The 22,478-nt window shown below is 48.2% G+C and overlaps 1 protein-coding gene across 4 annotated transcripts in view; it reads right to left on the minus strand.

Annotated features, from left to right (window-relative positions):
• Nucleotides 1-22,478, minus strand: part of TNIK (TRAF2 and NCK interacting kinase) — a 167,962-nt gene that overhangs the window by 89,144 nt on the left and 56,340 nt on the right. The window lies entirely within an intron of this gene.

The raw sequence follows: 22,478 nt of genomic DNA on the forward strand, positions 1-22,478 counted from the left end.
GACCGCTTATTGGAAAAGGGAGCCCGAGAAATGACATGTAGACCCTTTATCCTTGTATTTGCTTTATGTATGTCACACGTGCACTCACTGCTTTGTCTGGGATAAAGATGTGATTTCCAACTCTGCTGCTGAACAGCCCCACTGTGGCTCACCTTCTAAGCCAACCTTGCAGGTTAGGATCAGAGTTGATCAGCAGATTAAATTGCATTGCTTTTATAGCTTCTCAATTTCCAAGCCTCCCCTCTCAAGCAGAAATTTCGTACCCTTGCACTGGCTAGGCAAAGCTTTTCTACTAAGAAATAAAGCAGCCAGATCACTGCCTTTCCCTGCCTTCCCCGACAGACCTGCAAAATGGACCTCGCCGCACCCGACGACAACGCAGTGGTCCTCATTTCTCTGCAAAATGGGTGCGAGGGCTCCTCTAGGAAAGGAGGGAGCCCTAAAAGACCCCACAAAGCAAACCGCCCCCCCCCAAAAAGCTCCGCACACAATCCCCATCCAGCCTTGCAGCAGGCAGCACAGCCAAGGCAGGGGCTTTAGCCAGAGAATTGAGAGCGGGGAGGAGAGGAGGAGGACTTGGGATTAGCAGGGGAAGGTTAAGCTGGTACCAGGGATTGCACGGAAACAATACAGCTCGGGAACAAGTGGGAGGATGCCAGAAAGGACCGAGTGTCCCCGCTACCTCATGGACATGAGGGACGAGCCCAGTACCGATGCAGCACATGGCTATTTGGTAATTAAGGGACTGCAGCCACTGCCCGACGTGCTTATCAATGCAGGAGGGCTATCTAGCCACTAAGGGTCCTATTTACAGAGAAATAACATGTACAGACACAAATCGATGCTGTACAGCTTAAAGGAACCGTCTGAAGGCTATGGATTTTACTCGCTGTTATTTGCAAAGTAAAACAAAGCAGACAAAAAAGCTCTAAAAGCAGCCCGAAAAGCTGCCTGAAGGCAGGGCGCCTGCCGGAACGTGGGCAGCTCGGAGGCTGCCTGCAGCTTTGCAGGGAGAACACATATGGGCAGGGGGTGATCGCCTTTTATTCCACTGGATAAAGATCTTAGTGGAAATCTGAAAGGCTCGGCGTGAAGCCTCATCCACAGCTAATCCAAACCTCACACGGACTATGCCATGCTGTAGGCACGTCAGGAAGGACCCAAGGCCAGGCGCTGCATTGAATCACACCGCGAACCTGCAATTTCAGCTGTACCAAGAGAAAAAAAATGAGAAGCTACTGCTTTATAAGCATCCCTCTGGACTGGCTGCTTCCTTCTCCTACCTAAAGGCACCTCAGGCCACCCACTCCCCTATGGCCAGGACAACGTGCCACCCCTCTGGGGCCACCACAGGCTTTTAACCCTTTCCCAGCAGGATCAATGCTTGCTAAGCACTAAAAGCTGCCAACGTGTTACAGGCAGATTCATATTAAGAATTCAAGATCCTTCCCAGCAGTGAGAGCTGGCTGCAGGACAAAACCGCAGTTTGTTTTTGCTGCTTGGTATTCAGAGTCTGGGCATCCATAACAGAGCAGGCAAAGGTGCTACGTAAAAGTCCACCGATGCACAGGAGCAGAGCACCTCCCCGTATTTTTCCAGAGGAAAAAAAACCAACCTGCCAATTTGCCTGCTCCTTCGAACCCCCACAGCTGGGGGTAAGTTTTAATACACTTAACAGGATGTATAAATTCCCTTTATATTAGAGCCTTGATTAAGTTAATGTTGATTTTTAAGTATACCACGAAGTCTTAAACTCCAAGGAAGGAGGGAAAGCGCAGCCAGCGATGCGCGGCGTGGGCTGATTTCCCGGGAAGCGGGGCCAAGGCCGAGCCGAGCAGCTGGGCGCTATTCCTGGATTCCTACCAACTGCACTCAACCTTGGGTGAGAGACCGCGCTCTTTGCTGCTCATTTGTCCCCCAATAAAAGGGGTAAAGTTATACTGCAGCTACCCCATAAAGATGATGCAATGCTTGACGCTGTATTGCAAAAAGCCTCCAAAGCCTTGCCTAGATGTAGAAGCAAGTTTGAGAACAAAAGTTGTTCCTCACGCAGCCATACTCTGCATTAGGGCCCTGATTTGCACCTTCAAACAATAGCGCTCTAAAAATTCTTAGGGGTTTTTTTTTTTCCTATAGGAGAGGGCTTTCATTTTCCCAGCAGACTTACAAAAAATAAAAAAAATAAATAAAAAACCCCACCATTTCTTTACATTTGTAATTCAAATGCTCCTACACAGAATTTCCACACGACTGCTTAAAAAGTGCACTGGAAATTGTAATTAAAAGCTGATCTTCTTTACGAGATGACTCAGGCTTCTGCAGGCTTCAGCCCTGGCCTCAGACAGCTCCGCCAGCAGAGCACTGTTTCCTAACGGCACACAGCGAGCTGCCAGCATTTATCAAAGATTAGGGGGAGGTTTGCTTAAACACGAAGGGCAGAAGACAACATGAAGTTGTTAGCACCTAATTCCTGGGCGGCATCAGAGGGGAAAGGAGCAGCCCATGAGAGCAAAGGACTGAACCCCTCTCTAGGGCTGGAGGAGGTGGCTCTGCAAACAGGGGAACGATGTTTTTGCTAATGGTTTTAATGGGAGAAGCCTTGTCACAGCGTGAAAGGATTTTCCCACAGGACCTGGCAAGGGTCAGATTAAAACCCTCAACGCAAACAGCCGGCGAGCCCAGCGAGGTTGCCAGTGCTGCGGTGAATGCAAGAGACTTGGCTCCCTCCCATTTAGGCACACGGACCGGCTGGTCTTCAGCATCTCCAAAGAAACCACTGAGGAAGGGTCCCTCCCTGCAGAAGGGATCAGAAACACCAAGCTGGAGGCAGAGAGGAGATTAGGGAGGGGGAATCCAGGGCACCTTTGTTTCCAGGGTCCTTACCCAAACCCAAGGGCATCCCAAGATCCACTCAAGCCAATTGCAAAAGATAAGAAGAGATGGGAACCACCTCGCAACCCACCAGCAAACCACTGCTGAGGACCTGGCTCTTCTCTCCAGTTTCTCCATCCTTTACAGCAGCCCAGACGCTGCCTTGTATGAATCTCATTTGTTTTCCTCAACGGCCTCACCCTCCACCTGACCATCACCACTAGAACGGAAGCGGCTGGTGCTGATGCCGGCGCTGAGGAAGATGCGAGGGCTCCATCCGTCGCTCGTCCCACGCTCCCCGGCACGGTGTGCAGTGACAAGCCCAGACCGAGATGCTGAGATCAGGAGATGACAGGAGGTCATCTGCCAGGTCAAAGGCAGCATTGCCATAAGGAGACCAAGGAAAGCCTCTCTCCTCCGAGCCACCTCTTCACAACCCAACCCATTACCAAGGTGTTCATTTACTATTATCTATCCAAGGGGAAGCCAGGAGGCAGGGGATGAGCCACACCGAAATGGAGTGTTGAAACCTCCTGGACCACCAAGGGAAGGAGGGAGGGCAGGAGATGGCAGCACCCCAGGTAGCAAAGGGCAGCGCTGAGCCAGCCCACATCCCTGCTCCCCCGGGGCTGGCAGCAGGGATCCAGCCCTTCGCAGACAGAGGTTTTTAGTGCCGTGCACTGCGTGTTACCTGGCAGAAGGCAGCAGATTGTTTTCCACGCGCTCTCCCTGGTTGTCAGGCGCTAAGCCACCATGTCAGCTGTAACCAAACTGGCGTGCCTTTAAGAACAACCAGAACCTGAACCGTGCTGTTAGCCTTTGTGGTGGGTTGACCCTGGCTGGATGCCGGGTGTCCACCAAAGCCGCAATATCACTCTCCCTCCTCAGCTGGACAGGGGAGAGAAAATATAACAAAAGGGTCATGGGTTGAGATAGGGACAGGGAGAGATCACTCGCCAATTACTATCATAGGCAAAACAGACTTGACTTGGGGAAAATTAACTTAATTTATTACCAATTGACCAGAAGTAGGGTAATGAGAAATAAAGCCACATCTTAAAACACCTTCCCCCCACCCCTCCCTTCTTCCCAGGCACAGCTTCACTCCCAGATTCTCTCTCTCCTCCCCACCAGCAGCACAGGGGGACAGGGAATGGGGGTTACGGTCAGTTCATCACACATTGTCTCTGCCACTCCTTTCTCCTCAGGGGCAGGACTCCTCACTCTTCCCCTGCTCCAGCGTGGGGTCCCTTCCATGGGAGACAGTCCTTCCCAAACTGCTCCAGCGTGGGTCCCTTCCGCGGGCTGCAGTCCTTCAGGCGCAAACTGCTCCAGCGTGGGTCCCTCCCCTGGGCTGCAGTCCTTCAGGCACAGACTGCTCCAGCGTGGGTCCCCCGTGGGGTTACAAGTCCTGCCAGAAAACCTGCTCCAGCGCGGGCTCCTCTCTCCACAGATCCGCAGGTCCTGCCAGGAGCCTGCTCCAGCGCGGGCTTCCCATGGGGTCACAGCTTCCTTCAGGCATCCCCCTGCTCCAGCGTGGGGTCCTCCCCAGGCTGCAGGTGGAGATCTGCTCCCCCGTGGACCTCCCTGGGCTGCAGGGGAACAGCCTGCCTCACCGTGGTCTTCCCCACGGGCTGCTAGGGAATCTCTGCTCCGGCGCCTGGAGCACCTCCTCCCCTCCTTCTGCACTGACCTCGGGCTCTGCAGGGCTGTTTCTCTCATGTGTTCTCACTCTGCTGTCCAGCTGCCATTTCTGTGTGCCCTGCAACATTTTTTCTTCTTAACTATGTTCTCCCAGAGGCGCTACCACCATCGCCGATGGGCTCAGCCTTGGCCGGTGGCAGGTCCGTCTCGGAGCCGGCTGGCATTGGCTCTGTCGGACATGGGGGAAGCTTCTAGCAGCTTCTCACAGAAGCCACCCCTGTAACCCCCCTGCTACCAGAGCCTTGCCATGCAAACCCAATACAGCCTTTAAAACCAGCATTAAAATACCCATGAAAATAACATAAAGCCCATCGACACCCCTTGGTTTTCTGTATAAATACCATCATAAATGTAATGTGCCCCTTTTCCTTCATAGCAGAAAACTGACTTGTCAGACTGCCTGCTATTTCTCGCCCCTCCCACCACTGTAGCTCAGCAGGATGCACTGGCCACAGAAATACCACTCTAGGACTTAATTTCTAATATTTCCATGGGCATCACGTTTCCCAGAGGGAGCTACAAGATGTGCCTGGCCCTTCTTTTGTTGTCGTCGTCGTTGTTGTTTCAGTAATGATGGAGGCGAAGAGCTGAGATGAGGCAGAGATGGTGCGTCCTGGTGCTCCTCACAGTGATGTCTTCTGCACGAGGTGAACCTCCGACGGGGACTCCTGGGTAGGTGAAGGCAGCTGGGAGACTCCAAGAGGGTAATGAAATGCTAGGGCTGCATTTGCTTAGACAGGAGCAGTGGTGTGAGAAGCAGAGGACATTGACAGCAAAGGCACCGGGAGGCTGTGAGTTTAAACCTCTGGACGTGTCTCTACATCGGGTCATTCTTCTCCCGTTCTCCAGGGTGCACTTGCACAACCTGGGTCCTCATGAGAAATGAAAGACGTTCCTTCCCTCACCTCACAAAAGCACATGCAGATCCCTTTGAATAAAACAGCTCCTCCAAGAGAGGCTTATTTTGTATCACAAAGACGAGTCCAAGCTGACTAGGAATACATGTTTCTAACATGCAAAGTGCAGTGCAGGCAAATGGGTAGAGGTAGATTTCTGTCACATTACAAGTACTGCAGAGCTGTGCCCAAACAGAGTCAGACCTGAGTGCTGTCCAAGTATCAGACTTGCAAGAAAGAATCCATGTTCAGGGTACGGTAGAGAAGACCCACATACCCCTGAAATCCATCTGCCATTCAGCCAATCATACAAAAATGGAAGATTAGACGGTGGATGACACGGACAACAAAACAAACGTGACAGATCATTTTTGTTCCCTCCCAATGCCCAACTTGTCTGCATTCAGGTCATCAGCCTCAGGAGGCAAGACATCAGGAGGAAGACTTCTCAATCAAGCATTTCTTGATGGAAATCGAGACAACAGCAAAGAGGAAGCACGTGGGATGCAGGGACCAGCCACCCTACCAAGCACTGGGTCTTCACACCTCTTCTTCAGACTGACAGCTCTCAGGTCAGTACAGATTAGATCAACACCCCTGCAAAGTTTTGGGCCACTTTCTGCATGGGTGATGTAGCAGTCTCCTCCCCTGCAGACGTTTGTGGTACCACCATCACTGTCCCTAAACAAAACAGCTTTCAAAGTCCCCCCAGGACAGATGTAAGCGCTCCTCAACACTTGGCTTGAGACTCTCCAGTCTTCCCTTTAAACCTCTTCCCTCCACTTCCCGCTATTTGGGGATTTAAAAGTCGCACAAGCTAATTCTCACAAATGAAACATGGAAGTGCGGAGAGAAAACTTTTAGCTGGGAAAAAGCACACCTAGGAGAGACATTTCCCCTAATTCAGCCCTAATTCTTTCCAGCCCCCTGCTCCTGCCTTTCCCTCGGGTAGGCTTGCTGACCCCAGCATAACTTCTCTAGATGTTGCCTCCAACCAAGCTCACGCCAGAGAGCCCGCAATGCCATTACAAATCCACTCTGGCTATTTAATTACAAGTGAGTAATTGCGGTTAATGCTCACATCAGTGATGCAACTGAGGAGTGAAGTCACTGGCAATACCAGCAGCACCAGTGACTGCACAGGAGATGACTGCAGAAGCCATAATTCATCAGTGCTGCCTACAAGACGTGAGCCTCCAGCGTTTTAAACAAAGAAGGAAAATGAGTAATTTCTGACAAAAGAATGAGCCCTCATCAAGACTTCTGAAACACAAATCCCTGGACTGGATTAGGTACCTGTGCTACAAGTCTCTTTCTTTCTTCTTTCCTTCATTTTTAAGCTCTTCACACTTTGTTTCCCTCCTCCAGATTTCCAAATTCCTACCCATCTCTGAAAGAGATGAGCTGAAGTATTCCCTGAAGGTTGCTGTTCCCAGTACCTTTCAGATCAAGAAGAACGAGAGATTTCAATAAATCTAGTCCCTGTTCACCCCACACACACACCCTAAAATTTCTGTTGCAATACCTTTCCTTGTCTCATTGGGATCTCAAAGCATTAATGTGCTGGACCAGAAAGAAACAGGACTCTGCAAATAAAACCCACCCTGAAGATAAATGGCAATAGAGAGAGGATAAACTGCCTCAGTGTAGATGTAGAGCCACCTGAAGAGATCAGTCACCACTTCATTGACCTGGATGATGGCCAAGCCAGGCTGCCCCTTGCAGGAAAGGCTGACGAGGAGTTGGGTTTCATGGTCGTGGAGGATAGTTGTTAAGAATAAGAGGTTTCAGCAGCACTTGCAGACTGGGAAAAGCTCCTTACACCTGCCTGGGACACACCATCTGTAGCAGCCTCTTAACGTACTCTAAAACAATGGTCCCGTCCCTCCTGAAAAGGCTTATGCTGATGATAAATAAAGTCATCCTCGTCGTCCTGTCTTAAATGCTGATGGGGGAAGAGTCTTTTAAAAGTGCTCTGAAAACCTGCCTCAACAAAACTATCATAATGTTGTGATTTAATGTAAATGTGGCCCAGTTTCTGCTAAAAAGTAAGTCAGAAGAAGTGAAAAACACCCAATTTGACAGCAGAAAAGATGATCTTGGTCTCCACTGAAACTCCTGGACAGCTTGAAATCACTTTGAGGAAATCTGAAATAATTTCTCCTTCTGAAAGCATAGTGAAGAGGTCAAAAATACAGCTGTCCTTCCAAACACAAACACCCTGTCTTCCTGAACAATTTTATGCAAATTGGATTAACCAGCCCTTGTTCTTCCGCTCTGAGCTAAGAGCTGCTTGAAATGCAAACATTTACTTAGAAACGTAAAGGAAAACCTTCTGACATACAGCAAACCTGGTCCTGGGTTGTCAAGAAGTTGCAGATTTGGTAAATCACTATTAAACAACTGACTGAATAACTAGATTTCCAGGAGACAGGCTGGGTCCTCGCCCACCCCACACAGTACGTGGTGGTTCCCCGGCTCACGGGCCACCTGGAATTGCTCCACCAAGCCGGGGACAAGTGCCAGGAGTGATGAGGAGGGAGGATGGTAACACCTCTCGCTCTGCAAATGCTGAGGTCGGGAGGAAGGAAAACAGAAGTGAAACAAAGCTTAGCAGAGCAGGCGGGCAGGAAGAGCAGTCATTTCTCTCCTCCTCCCCCAAACCTATTATTTACAGTAAAGTATAAAACCAAGTGTCCCTAAAAATACAAGTTCAGGCTTCCTGCGGCATTGTCTGACAGCTGCTTGTTTCCAGCTTTCGAAGCCCCACGAGCCGCCATTGCCTCCTCACTGCCTTCCTCCTCTCTCCCCTTTATTTTCATTCTTTCCATTTTCCTCCCCTTCTCACATCCTGCTTTTCCCCGTTTCATCTTCCACTGCGGGCCTGGTAAGGATGGCGAGGTATCCATCTGATACCAGGTATCCATCTGATACCAGGTATCCACCCGATACGGATGCCAAAGGACTTGGTCAAAGCCACTCGCCCCACGGTTTTGTCTCAAGAAGGGTGCGGGGATGGGACTGATGGGAGGATTTCTCCTTTTCCCACCCATACTTCTCTGATTGTGGCACCTGGACGCAACATAAATTAAAACTAGAAGCACCTAGAAGCATGCAGAACAAAACAGAATAATTCTGAAAAGCAACAGTACATCTAATATAGTTAATGAGAAATGAACAAACGGGAATTCCAAGGCCGCAAAATTATCCCACCCTGTAGAAGAATATATATACTTTTAAGAAAGTGCAAAAAGGTGGGTTGAGAACATTTTCCATTTATGCAATTACTTTTATAGGACCTGGCTGGGCTGCCATGCCAGTATTAAGCAAATATAGAGAGTTACATTTCTCAGGTAACTCACTTTTTACTGCAGTCCTAAGGTTGTCTTCACACCCTTATGTTTTGTTTCTTTTATTAAAAAAAAAAAAGGTAAATTGAACATTGCTGCCACCTCTTAAGCCAGATCATTATACGCACGTGTGTATCTGCCATGGAAGGTCTCGATTTTCCTATCTTTTCTAAACCACCAAGCCTGACCCAGCATTTCAGACTGAAGATTGATTTCCAGCAAGAATTACATTCATTCCAGGATTTTTGTAACATTCGGAGGAAAACCTCACACCACCCTTCAACCTACTAACTTGCTTTCTCAACCCTACTACAGGACAGAGCTCCCACAGTCTTGTATTAGGCACACTCCTACCGAAAGCTCTTGCAATGCTCCTCAGGGTAAGGGTTCCTGAAATGCACATCAGGAGCCCGTACGGTCCAACGTGGAGAGAGCCAGGAGGCTCATCTTGGAGGGTCTCCTGCTCCGAGGGTGTCACCCCTTCTCAGGCGGGGATGAGGGCAGTGAGGCTTACCAATAAGCACCTTCCAGGGGGCTATTAGATGCTATTTATTCCTATTGATATCTATGCCGTCGCACTCCCAAGGAAGCAGCTTTGCTTTCACACGGTCTCAACCACCTCCCGCCCGCCCCAAAACCAGTAAGGTTTACCCCAGTGTTCAGGCACTCGATTTTCAAGGCACAGCCTAATTTTCTGGGTACAAACCACAGTTGGGAAGCTGGTGCTTATACAAAACCCCCCCAGCGTTCACTTGTAAGCCTACTTCCCTTACATACAGTGCTACTACAGCACAAGTGCACAAAGAACCATGCCATTTTCCGACTGCCAAACCACGCTTTAACATGCTGACCGTACACATTCTTTACCTTCTGAAGCAAAGCACGCAATCCAAAATCCTCAATGCTTGGCTTGGACTAAAAAGATACCATCCCTCCACCATTTTATCCCAGCTTCCTCAGGAACAAGCTGACCCGGAGATTCGACTCACATGGGTGCATGCATGCGTGCGTGCTTGTGAGTTTTAACGCTATTAGCTAACTTCAAAGACATCAGGGATAATTATTTTTCTACCAACTTCATGGAAACAGGCAGCTGGATGGCGAAGGATGCTGGACACAGCCATTCACGAGGTTTATCTCCAACAGCTTTTAATCCTGTCGGCCCCTTTCTCCAGTCAATTATAGCAGCCTCTATGTTGCCAGAAAAGTAATGGGAGGGAGAGACTATAGGTATAAGCAGACATAATAGAATCCTAATTTAATTAGGGAAGTACTCAATCAACCAAGAGACATAAATACAAAGGAAACCAGGTTTATTAGTTCTGGTGCTTGCAGAAATGCCCATTTCGCTCCTGATTACTGGGGGAGGGATGAAAAAAATTCAGTAATCTTAATAGCACAGTCCTAGTTTGCTCTTTCAGAAAAAGTTAATAACAAAACCAACCAACACTCAAGAGCTTCTAGAAACTCGGCACTCACGATGGGCAAGAAACTGAGCTTATTAGCGGGGAGCATGGTTCTGGCCTAACTGTGGTTACAAAATACAAACTACAGCTGGGCCAGCCTCACGGGAAGAAGTTTTCAACCCCAGTCCTCAGGTCAGATCTACATCAGTGCTTCTCAGCGACTCCGATGTCTTGCATTCCCCCACGTAAGAGGAAAGTCAGGATCACCGGCTATAACAACACACACCAACAGGCTTTGAGAAGGAAAAGGTGAAGCTGGGAACTCCCCACGGCAGCGCTGAGCCCACCGGGGCTCACTTCATCTGCAGAAAGCTCCATCCTTTGCTACCCCATCCTTGTTTGGGGTCTGCAGGTTCAGAGCCAGCTTAGCGAAACAGCGGGTGTATTTAACATTCACGCTTTATTGCCTGGATAAAGGTTTTGCTGAGAGCGTAATAGCACAAAGTGACTAACGAGGGGCTGGGGAACTATTTCGAGATTAACTAACCAATTTCGTGTTATGAAAGGGCAGCTTGTAATTTTAGGATTAGAAATCCATATTTTGGATGTCAATACCTTGCATGAGAAAAGGGCCAGGAGCAGTGGCACGACAACGCTCTAATCCATCCACGAGGAACCGACAGGGCAAGCAGAGAATGAGCCATCTATGCCAATAAACTCTAAAAAAATATAATAATTCTGCTGCAAACACCACCTGCTGTGTCCTCCTGTAACAACAGGTGGGCTAATGTGCACCTCCGTGCAGACTCCCACTGCCTTCATTGGGATTCTCCAGCTATAGCCAGAAGATCTGAGCACCTACCCAGCGATGCTGCAGGATCCACCAGATGGGTGGCAGGATCCACCAGATCCACCAGGACCCATCAGATGGGTCCAAGAGGGGTCCTCCACTGAGAACCATCCTCACCTCTCCCCACAGCCTCTAGGTACTGCGGACAGCACTGATAGGTACCAAAAAAAAAATAATAAAAATTAAATGCCAGATAGAGAAAAAAACTATATATGCAAAGCCATGTGGTGAGTCTGTCTGAGCATCCTATTCTGGCACTGATTTAGCAAGATGGAGACCACGCAACCGCACTGCTATTCTTCCACCCCTGCCTCAGTTTAAATGAGATACTTAACCAGCCCCAAAGGACCATAACCATTCTGACATCCCAAGAAGTCCCAGTTCCAGTGTGCCCTTTGGGTTTATCCGTCCAGGATAAGGAGGAACCCTTTGCTACATCATGGCAAAGTCCTCAGCACCCTGCGTGGGTGCATCTCCACCTGCCTAGCCTTCTCCAGCCTCCAGTAAAAACCAGTGGTTCCCCGTTACACCAGTAAAGCTGCAGGGGAGCAGCAGGTCACTGTCAACACTTACCATGCATATATATACACATATATATGCAGGTACGTACATATATACACACACACACATATATATATGTGTGTACATATATATAACATATACGAAGCGCTGAATCAGCACAGCACATCCTACCTGGTTTCCATCAATCATATTATTGCTGCTGGCTCATCAGGTTAACCCCCAGAGGGGTCAGGGGTGAAGTTTGACAAAGCCATGACTACTTAAGCAGAAAAACAGTCCTCTTGTTGCCTGCAGTATCCAGGGCACTGTCTAAAGGCACATTAAACACAATATTTATCTTACCAGGCTCTCCGTGCTTTCTGTTTTGTGATTTTTTAGCTTCCAGTTAGAGGGAATTTTGCAGGGTCATAAAAAGTAAAACAAAACTCACTGTAAGGTGGACATAATTTACCAAAATATTTTTCATTTAATTTGGTTCATTTTTCCTCCTTCCTTCCTATTTTCATCCAGTTTTTCCTCTCTCCCCCCTCCTCCGGCTTACATTACTTAAAATTTACAAAGTTTGAAACAAGTAAAGCCAGACTGAAAATACACAGTAAGTCTTCAACGCTGCAGAGGTTAAAAATAGGCTTTAAACCAGCTAATGTCAGCATCAGCATAAAAGAAAGGACCCTGACAGCTCTAATTATTACATTCTCTTGTTTTGCACTTCTGAAGAGCAGCAATTAAATCTCTGCTTGGGCTTATAAGGAAAAAGTAAAGTGCTCTGCACCTGCAAAACGGATTCTGTTCTGTCGGAGGATTTCAGCTCCCCAAAGCACATTATCCAGGGCAGCCTGCAGAACAAAACCCATCCTCCCCTTTCCAGCAACCGAGGATTTTGCAGCCGGTTCACAGGGAAGAATACTAATAATGGCAACCCCTCCTCTTCTGCCTTTGCTAGACAAGATTTTTTAAGAGAAAGCTCACCATTTCTGGACAAAACAGTTGCAGACTATGTATGTGTGCAATGCCTGAAACTGCCATATGGTGATACAAGTAGTTTTATTCATAATCATTTTTATTGCAGTAGCCTCTGGGGACTTGAACTAGGTCACTTTCCCATCAAGACTCACTACAAGCCATTAAATAAGTGGTGCACACAGGGTCCTTTAAGCATCTTTTATAAACGAGTGATTCTGTTCATTAAAAAGATAAAGAGAAACAAGCACCACAGTGTATGAAACCTATTTTCTGCCACTCATAAATATAAATTCTTTGATGTTCAATAATCTGAGTTTAGTGTTTGCAGCTGTTCGCTCAGCAGCATGGAAGGTCTCTCATTTATTCTGATTACCTGTCCTCGGGAAATCTGCTGGAACTGCCTGTCTCAGAGACCTCTGCTCTTTTGTCAAATCTGGCTGGGATCAGCCAGGAGGCTGGAAATCCCCTGAATCGGAGACAGAGAAGGAGTCTCGCTGATAGCCATGCAAGTTGCAGCAGTTTCATTTCTTTAGGAAATTCAGCTAAAAAGCATATCGTCGCTTTCATGCTCAATTCCAGGCTGGCAAAGAGTAAAAATGGCTTAAAAAACCCCCCTACATTAAAAAAAAAAAAAAAAAAAACCAACAAAAAAAAACCCCAAAACTTTCCTGCAGATCCATTTCCCAAGAAAATTTAAATCCTGGAACATTTCGCTAAAAATACTCTGAATATTTCTCTCTGGAAGCATGGGCAGGGTGCTGCAGGGAGCCAGGGGCCAGGTGCCCATCCTCCCCAGCCAGCTGAGGGACACGTCCCACCGGGGTGGCACCTACAGGCTCTGGGTTTCAGCTGCACACACTCACTCCTCACCCTCCCGTCCGCGAAAATACGTGAAAACAAAGTCAAACCTCTCCATGGAAAACAAATTTTTAATTTGCATAAAAGTGTATTCTTTTTTTTTCCTAATGCAAACCAGTTCTGACCAAGAGCGTCTGAGCAGCCCCTATCAGTGACGAAGGGAGGACTTGGTATGCGCAGGAAGGGCAGGCACCAGCTGGGACGCCAGGAGAAGAAAGGCACAGTGTTTCCATAAAGCCAGTGGAAAAAAAAAAATAAAAAAAATTAGCTGGGAACATTTTTCTGGCAGAAAACGTTCACTCATGGAAGCGAAGCACTGATAGCCAAGGAGAAATCTAAGCCCGCTGAGCCAGCTCTCCCCCTCCCAGGGACACCTGCAAGTTGTCTTCTGTGGGAGCAGCCAGATGGGGACATAAATAAGGCTGCCTGCGCTCCGTCCCCAAACCCAAGCGATTGCTAACGCCTCCCAGTTGGTCTCGGCGGGTTTCACATCAGCCATTGACCCAAAGATCTCCAATCTTCTTATGGAAGTAGATAAAACCCCTCCATCCCACGTGGAGATGGACCAGACTTTCCCACCCTAACTGAATCACCGCCCTGGGACACCCATTTAGATCCTGTCTAACGCTGCCAGCGGTCTGCTTAAAATATTTTCATCGCCTTTTTCCAGACTGAGGGAAGGACTGAGTATGCCCTAAAGCTCAGGCAGCTTCTCCAGCTCTGCCGGCTGTTCTAATAGAAGACATTACCTCTTGCTACAAACCTGGCTTTTCTTCTGTCCCTGGTTCATCATGGCCACGACAAACTCTATTTCTAAATGCTTTGCTTATTAAGTCCACAAAAAGTTTTACGTAGAAAAGCTACCTCTACTCCAAGCATTTTAAATTTACTCCTAATTTGACAGGTCTTTAAAACTTCTAATGCAACTTACCAGTCTGGGAAAAAAAAATTAGTTATCCCCATCAAGCTCCCTGTGCAATACAAAAATGCCGTATCCCTCCTCAGCCTTCTGTTGCTGTCCTTATAACGGAGCAAAACGATACGATAATGCCCTTGCAAGGTACCTCATCACAGTGATAATGTCACACAAGATAACTCGAGGGTGTGCTTCTGGTGTTGGTCTTTACCCTGTAAGTCACAAGTTTATCTTCTGGTCGCAAGGGCCAAGACTAAAAGAACATTTTTGAAGGTGCGCGTCATGCCCAGCCCTGCCGGCTGGGGAAGCCTCGCATTCCTGGTGTCACACAAACTGCTCTGCAGTTGCTGCTGGGCTGCGGCACACGGCGGGGTGGGCAGCAAACACCCAACGCCTGCACGTGTCCCCCCCGAGGTCCCACCGCTCAGCGGTACCTGGGACCACTTCAAAGCATCGGCAGGGCTCGGAAAGCTGAAGAGCATCACCGAACAACTCATGAAACAACTCATGAGTTTAACTCGTGAAACTGAGGGAAGCACAGAGGAAAAAAAAACCCAACCCCACAAACGTAAGAGCCAGCAGCTCTGCCTGTCCTTGCACCAGGACTCCGGCTTTTTCCACTGCTCTTCTCATCCAGAGGGCTGCGCGCCTTCCAGCCATGCCCTGAGCACTAGTAACACCCATGCAAATACAGCTGCCATCGTTTGTCCCTGAACGATGAGAAGTACCTTAGACTTGCTTAGTGCTAGTACTAAAAACCTAGTACTTAAGATTTTTCTGGGTGTAAAACACCTGCTTTGTTTTTTAAGGCTGATGTTTGCCCTGACAGATTTCCTCCAATAGGCACATAACATATTTCATACCTTACGGATGTGTTACAAAAGCCTTATTGACCCTCCATGATATCACTTATCAATTCCAGGTAGATCGCCCTTGTGTCGAGACAGGGCTGGAAGTTAGAGTAACCCCTGAAAGATGTTCTTTTTTTGGCAGGTCTTAGGAGCCAGCTCAGCACATTCTCATCTCCTGCTTCATCTAAAAATAATAAACCCTCCGAAGCAAGCGGTTGGGATGATCTGTGCTGAGCGCAGGCATGCGGCGTGCCCGCTCAGCTCCGCTGCTCCCACCTCCAGCCCTGCCTGGGAAACACCAGCGGCTCGAACCGGGGCCGGTCGGCGCTGCCAGCAAAACGTCACGGTGCTTGGCGGGACATGGAGAGCTTCTCTTTGCTTCCCAGCGGTTGGCCACTGTCCACAGGTGAAGGGGTGATGAGGGGAATGCGTGCCACATCCTGCGGTACCGACGATGCAGAAATGGGACGTTCGCCTGGCCGTCCCATTCACCCGCTCCCTGGGCCTGCTGGTGGGGACGTCATCTGGTAACCCACCTCAGATACGGGGATGGTCAGAAAGCAGTAAGAGTTACAACGAGGCTTTCCCTGCGCAGCCAGAGTTACTCACACCTACTGACTTCACGGACAAAACCAGTGCCCTCAGTTCTTTCTTTTTCAAACACGTAAGGGTATCGGTTGGAAGGGACTTCCACCTGGTCCAACCCCCACCCAAGGCAGGGCCACCATGGATCACGTCCACCCGGGTGCCAGAGTTGACCCACGGGAGGGAGCAGGGCTGCAACACAGAGATGCTGGTGGACGTTCTACCAGCCACCACAGTGACCCTCCACCACCTCCGCCAGGTCAACAGCGTGCTCCGGTAACTAGCTGTAAGTTCAGACTTTCAATAAAACCAAGAGCTATCCAATTTTAATGCTCTATTATCAGCACAACTGTGTCTGAATTCCAAGAGGCATCCTCCAGGCTGGTAAACCTAATCTTCTACCCACAACTTTTCATTTTGCTGCTCTAATATAGGTGCATCCCGCTTCTCTGAACAGCAACGATGAGATTGCTTTCTCCTTCGCTGCGATATAAGAGCACCCATCCCACTTATGGTCCCTTCTGCCCATCTCTTTCTTGCAAATGCACAACTGAACACACTCTGGGATTCTCCTGTAACAGTGTGCGAGAACATGGTGGTTCATTAGAGCGATTTTTTCATCACAGTTGTTTGCTCCCTGGCTCCTACAGCCATTAGCGTATATGCACAACGCTCACAAGACAAAATGGTCTCAGTCTTATAGGAGGTTCTTGTGTGAACCTCAGTCCTGGCACTGATGCCATTCATTCCCAAGGTATTAAGAAGAAAGCAGGTATTAAGGGATTAAGAACGACAAGAAAACACCACAGACAGAGCGTTGCCACTTGCAGAGGGGATGAACACCAGGAACGCGCAGGGTCCACCACCAGGTCCTTCTGTGAAGGTCACTTGTCTATCGGAGAAGTCACTCGTTCATCTCTTCACATCACTGCTGCCTATTTGTTCTCAGAGACACCCTCCCTAGCTGTTCTCAAAGCAGGCAGGAAAAGCAAAGCTGACTGGGTAAAACGCTGTTTATTTAGGTGGCACAAATGAACCCTCACGCTACGCTGAGCTCAGCTGACCTGACACATCAAAGCCTTTGATTGCTTTCCAAGCGCTGACAGCAAGGACTCCGCTGCACCAACGCTGACAGCACTTGGAGAAGCACCGTGACGTACAATGCTACAAACAACCCTACAGATACAGATGAGAAGGAAAAAAACCCACAAAGAGTGATGCTTCCCAAAGAGGAGGATGCTTTTGGCACAACAGCGGCACTACAATGCTGTGGTGGCCTTCCCTGAGGTCACCGTCAGTTCCTTCTGGCCCAAAAGCGACCAGTTTGCCAGCAAAAGTAGGAGAGCAGGGCATGTAACAGCCAAAGCTTTTTGGGTGACAAATTACCTGGCTGTGGCTGAGCCCACCCGTGGGTCGGGGTCAGAGCATGGTACCCCTTGGGTTTTGCTGCTCACTGGGGAAAAGGGACCAGAAGTCCTGCTGCTTCTACAGCAAACCCATACTACTGCATATGCTCTCTTCCCTGGACATTTGGGAGATGAAGAAGCAGCAGAATTCAGTCATTCCTCCTAACAGAGGGAATGTGTTTTAAGCAAACAGCCAAGGAAGCAAAGGGAGGATGAGGGGAAGGATGCAAAGCAGGTGCCTCGTAGAGTTTATTCTTTAATTAAAAGGGTTGAGCAGAATGTTTTGAGCACCACGTGGGTATAATTTAAAAAGCAGTTTGTAAGATGAGTTTTCATGTTCAGCGTGGGTTTTCATATATTAACAATAAATAGAATTTTTGTATTATTTCCGTGAACTCCAGCGTTTGTAAAAATCACAGCTTTTTTATTGTGGTGCAGCCAAGGTTCACATCAAACCGTCCATACAAAAGTCATTCTGTGAAGATCACAGCTAAGTCCTGGGTATTCAATCAGAAAAATAGCATCTTTCAAAGCCGTGCTGAAAAAAGACTCTGTTTTTCTTACAGTAAGAAGCCTGTGATGCAGACAGGTATGAACGGAGCAGGATCTGGCCTGGTGACACACGTATGCCACAAACTGTGGAGGGCACAGGGACAGCTCTGACTCCACTTGCTCAACTTCATTTAAAACCAGCGCAAATGTTTTCTATCCATACCACTATTTTTCAAAGGGTGCTTTCCCAGATCACCTCCAGCTAAATTCACTGTGCTCCTATCACAGTCATCTATTACCTGCTCATCCTCTCCTGCGCTCTCCCTGCGCGGCCGTGGCAAGGCTGAGTAATGTGGTCCCTAATAGAGTATTACATATTGTAATTAGTGCAACACCTGTACGCAGATCAAGGTGTTTTATCACAGAGACCTACCCTTTCCTTTACGGGATGGTTCACAGAAGAGCACAAGGCTGCTCCCGTAACCAAGCGCATTCCCAAACAACAAACCGCCACGCTTCCCAGGTTTTAAAACCTGCTCCCATGGTGTGGCACATGCCATAAATTCACGGGAGCACGAGCAGCCCCTGCTCCCTCCCAGGAAAAAGTACGCTTGCTCGCTAGACCCGACCCTTCCATCTGCACGGCCAAAAATGGGTCCACGACCGAGTCTTCTCCGTGAGGGATGTGATCTCCCCCAAACGCTACTGAAATGCAGAGCCCTGTCAAGGCTGTGAAGCTCCTCCTCAGCTGCTGACACACATCTGCATGGACCGATGCCTGCGGGGACCGATGCCTGTGGAGGCATCCTGCAGCTGGGACCCAGGTCCCCTGTGACCCCTTTTCTTTAAGAAGACCCTACTCACCACATTGAGCACCCACCCAGAGCTTGGCAAGGCTGACAAGCCCATTCAGCAACTCCCTGGGGAGACAGGAGGACAGACTAGAAAATGCGGTTTTAGCATCAATTACCTAAGAAATGTAATAGAGTGAGCAATGTCCCCGTTGGGCTGACGGTACCGATGAGCCAAGGGAGACGCAGAAAGGTCAACGGCCCAGATCATACCAAAAACACGTGGCACCGCAGAAACACTCAGCTCTTCATTCTTAGTCCTGTGCTTTAACCACATACATCTGCCCCTTTTCAAGCTGTAGCCCACTAGGCGTTATCTGACTAATCCTGCAGCAAGGAAAACGCAAAAGCTCCCTTTTCCACAAACAAAAGTTTCTCAGCACCACAGTTCAATCACTTAAACAGCAAAAAAAGTCACGAGGAGTCACTATTAAGGCCCTTTCAGAAAGATGCCCAGTTAATTACCAAACAACCACAGAGCCCAAACTCATCCTAAATGCATCGACATGGCAAGAGATGAGTCATCTCAGGAAATGCCAGGAGCTCCTCTGTCACCAGCCACAAAGGCAAGGCCAGTATTCACTCCAGACAGGAAGAAAAACACTGGATAATATGAAACGGACCACATCAGTCACTGGACATGAGGTAGCAGAACATTACGACGGCTGGCAAAATTTGTTCATATCACTGAAAAAGAAGTGCTGCTGTGCAGGAGAAGCATCTACTTCCCTCCTCATTACCGCTTCAGAGAGCACACAAAGAATGCTCCTCCAAGAGTAAATTATTTAGGCAGTCATCTCAGCAAGTTATTTCCGCTCATTTCCAAGGAACAATACGGCTCAACCTGGGATTTAAACCAGCAGCCACGAAATGGTGCCCAGTTGACTCCACCTCCAGAAAACAAGCAGAAGACGGACGCAGAACACCATGAAACCCCCATTAATACCGGACGATGCAGCATACACTTGACGTGCCTTAAACACGGGCATGCAACTAGAGGAGCTCTGGCTCTCCAGCAACATCTGCTTCACCTTCATATTCTGTATGGCTTTCCTCCTAGAAGACAGTTGGGTTTTCTTCTTTCACGTGAATTATTACTCTAATCTTGTTGTGACAGTCTAGAGCAACCAGAGGATGCTGCAAGTTGAACGTCACCATTTGTCGGCAAGTTTTAGGAGGGAATAGGGCTGCCAAATCAGACCACTGCAAAGCTAGAATCTGACAGCTGTAACTAGGGCAATTTCAGTTAGGGAAAGATATAAAGAAAGAAAAGGAAAAAAACTGAAACCAGAGAAACCATACACTACAAGAGGAGAGGGAAGCAAGAAACGCAGCTACTACTTAAGACAAAAGTTGGCTATTTGCCTATTTTGATGCTCTCTTCAAACCACTACCGTGTTCTTCGTGTGCCCACTCCACAGTTGTTTAAGAGCAGCCTGGAAGAGAGGCAGGAGAAGAGAGAAAACCCCAGAGTCAAAGCACAGCATCTGCTTGCCTGACTGCAGCCCTTTTAAATGTTACAGAACCACAGGTAAGACTTGGCCAAAGCCCCCAGCAGCACTGATGGAGGCATACACATCTCCCAGTGTTTATCAAGATGGTTTCAAGTCTCAAGTGTGTGAACCCTGCATGGAAAAAGTCTGTGCTGTGACATGACAGCCAAAGCAGACAACAACCTGATACCCTGACCCCAATTTGCTCTGAATTCTAGGCGATTCAAAGAGGCTCTCTAATTAATTAGACTAGAGGAAAATCAGATCTACCTGAGCATGCTCCAAAACAGAAGCCAAGCCTCTCTGCTGCCACCAAACTTCTGTGGGATTATAAAACTTTAAGCCAGGGGAAAAAACCTAAAATAAGAAAATCTCAGAATTATCAGTGAATTCAGATCTGCAGCCATTTAATAAGGTTGCAATTCTTTTCAAGAAATATTTTCTCAAGAACCAGTCTGAGAATTAAAAATGGATTTATAATCCATCTAGCTCCAGCCCTTTACCCTTTTATCTTTCTCAGTGTTAAATCCAGAGTCCAGCTCAGGCAAACAGTCACCGAGGCTGGCTCCCATCCACCCAGCCGAAGCAACCCCACCACAGAGGCCCCTGTTCTTCAGCGTACCCAGCTAAGCATCCAAGAGGGACTCACTGCTGCTTCCTAAGAAGAGTATTTGAGAGATGACGTTCCCTATAAATCCTTTCGGGTTTTATGTTTGTTTCAAAGGCATGTACATTCAGGAGTTAAAGATCAGATGCATTGTATGTCCAGAAATATTATTTTCTTTTTTTCCTTCCCAAAAAAAGAAATCCTGTTTTAAAGCCAGAGAGCCCCTGGTGTATGTGGATGGTTTGGAAGCAGGGCTGAAGCCTGGTGGTCAACAAGCTAGTGCTGAGGAGTGTGTTTTTAAAACCTGCACTTTGCAAGGTTTTGGCAACCTTTTCTTTTTTGTCTGAACCTTGTCACAATTATTTTTCCATTTCTGCTCAAGACCAGCTCATCGCAATGGTCTCTTATCAGGAACTAACCCTGAAGACAACTTTTGGAAGTGTCAGGCAGTGTCGTGGGAGAACTGCCATCTCTCAAGGAGAGAGGGAGGGGATCCTCCCCAGTGCCCAGCACAGCTTGCCGCCTAGCCACCACCCGCATGCATAACAGTGATTAAAAAATATCCATCCAATGTTGTGTGTTAAAATCGCAGACACCCAGTAGCAGAAGCCCCTCTACAGCGTGTGCAGAAACTTGGCTCTGGGTTGCCACTGCAGAGAGACACCGGGCTGATTCCCTGACACTTGCCTGCTGCCAGGTACACCCAGTTGTCCTGCTAGGTCCATGATATCTAGAATCAAGATCTCACGTAACCAGCAACCAAATACACACCAAGATGCGGCAGAGCCGTCATCCCCGGGGACGGCTCGGGCAGCAGAGCTGAAGCCTCAGCTGCGCTGTGGGTCCCATGCCAGAGAGACTTCACATTTGCCTTCCAGCAACGTTGATGCTAGCCCTAATGAAGATGTATATTGAAGACAATTCCTTTTTGATCTCCTCCTCTGCTACACACACCAATCCCCGTTGTAGGACAGTCGGTGCCCATCAGGGTTGAAGGGAAACAGCAGTCGAACGTGACCTTGAGCTGGCTCTGGGCGCTGGAACTGAACCCACAGGCAGGCTCCCCGTAGCCGGCAGCAGCAAAACCCACGCTTCCCCGTGACCCAGTTCCACACTGCAAAACTGGATTACGGCTCCCATTGATCCACTTGGTTTTCTGCTTCCATTTTGCCGGTGAAGCAGTGAACGAGGTCATCCCTCTCTGCTGCGACTGCTGAGGCAGCTCCCTACCTACCAAAGAGTGGAGCTTATCTCCTTGGAGCTCCTTGCTAGTAACCAAGAGCCAGACAGCAAAAATATCTTGGAACGGTTAAAAAAAGAAAGTGTGACAAACAAGATGTGTTCCTGGATACACAGAGCACCATCCCAATCTGTACTCGCAAGGCTAAAAAAAAAAAGGGGGCTGCCAGTACATACTACAGACAGTATTTCATATTATCTCCACAGTGTAGTCCACACCAGCATCCATCACCAAGATGCTGATGATGTGCTGAAGGACAGACATTTATTGTCAGCAGGAGATACCCATTGCAGCTGAAGATTCTGTAATCACTGTTTCTTAAGAGAAAATGAAAGATTTATTATTCACATAATAGTCAATGACGGTCTTTTGGGGAGTAGAATAGTGGTTTACTTACAGGCCTTCATCTGTATGTCACATTGTATTATGCAAGATTAAATAGTTTAATTTTTTCAAGCTGTGATTTTAGGTAATGTGTGGATTGTCCAGCAGTAATTAAAAAGACAGAGGCTACTTGTACTCTCTGCTGTGCCCTCCCCAGGCAGCCTGGTACAGGGGTACCAGTGGAGACTCTCTCTTCCTACCCAGACAATTTCTGGCTCTATTTCTTTAAGTTA

Source organism: Buteo buteo, chromosome 7, assembly GCF_964188355.1.
Source record: "Buteo buteo chromosome 7, bButBut1.hap1.1, whole genome shotgun sequence".
Lineage (NCBI taxonomy): Eukaryota > Metazoa > Chordata > Aves > Accipitriformes > Accipitridae > Buteo > Buteo buteo.